This window comes from Culex pipiens, chromosome 1, assembly GCF_016801865.2.
Source record: "Culex pipiens pallens isolate TS chromosome 1, TS_CPP_V2, whole genome shotgun sequence".
Classification (NCBI taxonomy): Eukaryota; Metazoa; Arthropoda; class Insecta; order Diptera; family Culicidae; genus Culex; species Culex pipiens.
In genome coordinates, this window is record NC_068937.1 from 64,132,183 (window position 1) to 64,137,601 (window position 5,419).

The following is a 5,419-nucleotide window of genomic DNA, read 5'->3' on the forward strand; positions in this document are numbered from 1 at the left end:
TCTGGTCTGCAAGCTGAACCGTTCCATCTACGGGTTGAAGCAAGCGTCCCGAGCGTGGAACGACCGATTCCATGGCTTCATCAGCAAACTCGGATTCATCCGGAGCGCCAACGACATGTGTCTCTACACCCGAGGAGCTGGAGACAAGAAACTGATCCTGGTACTGTACGTCGACGACATCCTCCTGGCCGGAACGTCGTTGAAAGTGCTGGAAGCGGTCAAGCAGAAGCTAACCGAGGAGTTCGAGATGACGGACGAAGGTGAGATCAAGCAGTTCCTAGGAATGCGCTTTGAACGTGACAAGCTGAAAGGAGTTCTGAAGATCAGTCAGCGCGACTACTTCGATGGCCTCCTGAAGCGTTTCCGGATAAACGACTGCAAGCCGATCTCGACACCGATGGAGCACCGGCTGAGGCTGGTGAAAGGAGAGGAGAAGCTGAGAACGTCGAAGCCCTACCGTGAGCGAGGATTCCCGAGACTGCAAGCGCCTGAAGCACGTGGACACCAAGTTCCACTTCCTGCGGGAGCTGGTGCAGCAGAGGACGATCGAGATCGAGTTCGTGCGCTCTGCGGAGCAACAAGCGGACATCATGACCAAGGGTCTGCCGGCAGCTGTCTTCAAGGATCTTCGCGCCAAGCTGGGATTGGAGGAGACGTGCTGTGATTGAGCAGGGGTGATAAGTTGGCAACCACCGCACTCTGTTCGCCCCTACGACGCTCAAGCCCACTGGGCACACGCGGGCTGCTGCTGTTTGACAGCTGCACTTCCGCTACCAGTCTGTGACAAACCACTCAAGAGAATACACGCTATTTTTCTTTTCGCTAATCTTAAACCGCGTGTTTTATTCCGGCCTCCCCGAAACCTCTTTACAAAGTTATCAAGAAAATTGTTGACCATTATGAACATTAAAATAACTCTATTACGTATGGTAACCATTTAACAAATAGTTATCGAGGTCCGCCAAATAACATTATTACAAATGGTGACCTTATCTCATAACGTTTTTTTAAGTTCCTGATCACAATCGATATAGTTTCCCGTATAGAAAAAAACCGTTTGGAAATCATTTGTTAAATATTCAATCAACATTTTGACAAATTGTATAGCCACTATTTGGTAAATCATTTTTTTAATTCCTCACTGTCTCTCAAATAGTGAACTATTCCCCATATATGTTGTTAGCAATATTCACTATTTGATTTTTTCTTCTAGCGACACTTTGTCAAATGCTTTTTGAAAGTTCATTTTTGCGTATATATTTTAGGGATTTCACCATTTCTCAAATGGTATTTTTATGGTTTTAAATAGTTATTTCAGTGATTTTTCATGGCGCATTACATTTAGGGAAATAGTTGTAACAATTCGAATGAACATCAATTTTTCAAGGATTTTCGGAATTTTGAGCTAGAAACATTTATTTTGCTTTGGTCAAATAGCTTATTTATTTTTTTATTTCACAAAAACACAAAAAAATCCACAAAAAGTCTTAGGATTAAATTATACAGAGGAAAAAAAAAATCACAGATCAAGGAGGCATCCAATGCGGTAGAAAGTTGACCGAATATCAGCTCCATCTCCGCCATCCTGTGGAAATCGTCGGTCGGATGGATGGGTTCCAAGTTTAACGTAACTTCAGCAGCCGCTTCTGAAGGAAAACGAAGCAGTCGTGCAACGCCGGGCTATCGAGAGTTCACCTGGTGATCTTGTTGCTCTTGGTTTAAACCTGAAAAAAGAAAACAAACTGCACAGTATCTAGCTTACTACATTTAATGTTAACTTATCTGATTTGTCCATTAGGTTGCTGGTAATATTCTTCAATACGTTATATCCTAGACTATGAGTTTATCTGAAAATATTAAAAAAAAATCTATGTCAGCAATTTTGCACTTTTTCCTCTTTTTTTCGATGCTGTTTGATCTCGAAAAAAATTCTAAAAAGCTTGGCAATACATAGACAATAACTGGCGCAACAATTGAAGAGGGCAGTACGACATTGCTCTTACGGCCTTTCTTTCCATGTGTTCAAATGAAAAAAATGCTGTAAGATCTATTTCGGACCACCCCTTTCAAATGCAAGTGACGAATGACCTATCTAGGTTAAAGTCATGTTAATAAAATAAATAACAACAACCATTCAAATGTTGCTCCACAATAAAACATGTCAACATACAAACAAAAACATGCTGCGAAATGCTTCGCTTTCTCTGAAAAAAAAAATCCACGCGAAATCGGTTCTGTTTCCAGCTCCGTCAACAAAGGTTCCCTCTGAAAGTCGGTTTGACCATTTCGGAAAGGTCTGGACCGCCAACTTGCCAAATCCGGCTGGATTAGCCGCACCGAACAGAAGCTTATTGATCCGTGTATCAATCAGGGTCGTCTGCTGGATCTGGGTTTAGGCTAGAAGTGAACAAAAACAAATGGATCCTTGTCGCAATCAAGATTTACTTTACAGCTGTAATCTACTTACTCTCAAATTTATCCTGTTTCTTCTTGATCGTTCAGAAGAATCACGGATGCCGTCTTGAAAGATATCCACAAACACAGATGTTTAACGCCGAGCAATCCTAAACCTACGTGGTCCACAAGTTTCACAGCACTCGTTTCGAATCCATACGAAACATCATCAAAAAAAAAAATGCACCGTAATGGAGTACCCGACGCGATTGGTAGTGAGAAATGTATTTCTTATGGAGCGAACTGTCAAACTACCACTCGAATCGGGTATTCCATTCATTCGCAAACAGCGAAATACGCAAACTACAGCAAAACACTTGAGCATCAGCTGACGTTTTCGCGACGCGCACAGATGTCCAACTGGATGTAAACATACACTGTTAGGTGCGTTTAGGCAATGTTGCGCGAAATTTACCTGCTAAAGGTTTTTATTATTTAATTTTTTTTATATGTTTTTAATTAAAATAGTTATTTGCATGATTAATATTTGCAGTGTTAAGAGAATAGGATACCCGCCGCGGCAAAATTTCTAAGAGATGGCACTGTACGAGTAGTGGTAAGAAATTTAAATTTATACAAGGAAAATCAGTTTTTTTTTCAAAAATCTCCGACACCATGCAAGGGAGTGGGGTAAAAATTCTCCTGGTAGTAGATAAAAAAATAACCTACGTCAAAATAATTAGTTTTTCCTGATTTCCCCCATACATTTTAAATGCAGTTTACCACTCGCGTGCCCTGTCAAATCAATCCGAATTCTGAAACGGAATCTAATTAGAATCGTATACTAATTCCGTTTCAAACGCAACAACCGGTTCGAAGACGGAACCGGTTGTTGTATACGATTCTAATTAGATTCCGTTTCAGAATTCGGATTGATTTGACTGGGTGACAGCTGCCGCCATGCTCATTTCTCTCTTGTTTCTCTCTCGCTCTCTCCAACTTTTTGACAACTTCTGTCAAAGCAAACTGTCAAACGTCGTCGGTCAAACCGTGTGAGCTGTTCAGCAGAAGAAAAATTCTATTTTTTTTTGTGATTTTTCGGTGGAAAAATGGTTCTCCCGACGTTTGCGAATACTCCAGCTGCTCGCTGCTGGCCGGTGGCCCCATGGCTACCAATCCTTCCAGCGGGACATTTCGCTGGGCCGCCACAACTTGGAAAACAGTCTGTCGCTGGCGGTTCCACCGTTCCATAAGGTATGTTTTTGTAGCGGAGCGGGGAGGAGATTATATTCGTGCTGGCTAACATCCGAGTCATTGTTCGGGTATTTTCTCTTCTATTCGGCAGCCTGAGGAGAATCTGGTCAAACTTCAGGCCGATGGCGAATCCAGCAGCATCAAAATGGACTTTGATCACGGAACGACGACGCTTAGTTTCCGATCGAAGTAATCTGAGAGCGTGAACAGACGTATATTTTTTCCGCTGTCATATTTTTGGAATTTGATTTTTTTTTTTAAAACGTTCGATTTCAATTTTTAAACCGGAGTTCCTGTACAATTTTAATGGTGGTAGCGGTTGAGGTAGTGTCAGTGGAATATCAAAACCAGGAGCACTTTATGAAGTGGTCATCATGCTCCTGTTCCAATCTACTAATCCGGCCAGCAGTAGCAGACTAAATGCATCGTGTGGTGAGAAGTACCAACTTGCGGCGTCTTATGCCTTTGCTGCCGGTCGAGCTGTACCAGGATTGCTGATGGAAGAACTGAAACCTTGATTGTTGCTGCCCGGTTCTTTACTGTAGTCCTGTTCAAGTCCAGAAGTCTTAGAAGAATTACGATTCAAGTGGCTTTTGATGATAAGTCCAAACCCTGCTGGAGCTGTTGAATCTTGACTTGGTGAGATCTATCCATTTTATCTATCATTATTTGATAGATGATTTTATTCTCTTATTTTATATAATATTCTATTGATCAAATGATATATCCATATTATCCCATTCCCACCTTCCTTTTCTCCCATCCACATTTCCTCTCCCTCCCTTTCCCCCCCTGCCCCTAAATATTATTATCTGCCAAATTTACACTTACACACCACACCACAACTGTTTCGGAGCGTTTGGTACGGTATGTCCACGCATCCTTCCTCCCCTGATGATTCTATGAAATGTGATCCGTTCACAGAATCTGTCTCTGCGGTTAATGCAACGCAGTAGGCCTGGCCGCTTTAATTTTTGCTTTACATTTTCGGGGTAACTCGGATGTACTGTAATCATTAATATTGACAAGAAAGGACTTGAGGCGTAATCTTACCACAAGTTCTTCCAGGATGCTTTCTTCGGACTGGCTGCGCTTGTGTTCGATTAGATTAGATTAGATTAGGAACGACGACGCTTAGTTTCCGGTTCCAGGGTGAAGTTATTGTGGCGGTCGATTCCCGTGCCACCGGCGGTCAGTTTATCGGTTCGCAGACGATAAAGAAGATTGTCGAGATTAACGAATACCTGCTGGGAACGTTGGCGGATGGTGCGGCCGATTGAGTGCGACGTCCTTGGTATGCGGTGAAATCAGCATGTTCTTCCGGGGAACAACGTCCACGTTGTCCTGGGCGATCATCTTTTCCTCCCACTTTAGCATGTCTTCGCGGTACTTGGCCACAGCGGCGGCCGCTCGTCGATGGGAGGTTTCTTCTGGGTCTCGCTCAGCTTGCACCACTGCTCCGAGAGGGATTTATTCTGGGATCGATACTCGTCCCGGGGAGATTTTTTGACTTCTGATCCTGGCAGTACAGCAGGAACCCGTTCAACGGTCACTTAGGGTTGCCCAGATCTTAGACGTGAATAGCTCTAGGCGATCGAAACGTTTCTCTCGTTTGCGATTGCTGCCTGTCGGTAGGAAATTACCGCTCCGATGTACAGATTGTCTAGGGAATTGGCCAATGTTTCTGGACACCAAACGCGCTGGACACCAAACGCCCTTTACGCCCAGCAAAACTGGCAGTGTTGCAAGCGCAAAACATACGTTGCCAGTG

General features: G+C 43.4%; 1 long non-coding RNA gene across 1 annotated transcript; it reads right to left on the reverse strand.

Moving 5' to 3' along the window:
* Nucleotides 1-1,043: 1,043 nt before the first annotated feature.
* On the reverse strand, nucleotides 1,044-3,100 carry LOC128093637 (uncharacterized). The gene is made up of 3 exons (XR_008212648.1): nucleotides 2,468-3,100; nucleotides 2,171-2,397; nucleotides 1,044-1,847 (listed from the first exon to the last, which is right to left on the reverse strand). It is a non-coding gene; the product is annotated as an uncharacterized LOC128093637 (long non-coding RNA).
* Between the last annotated feature and the right edge of the window lie 2,319 nt (nucleotides 3,101-5,419).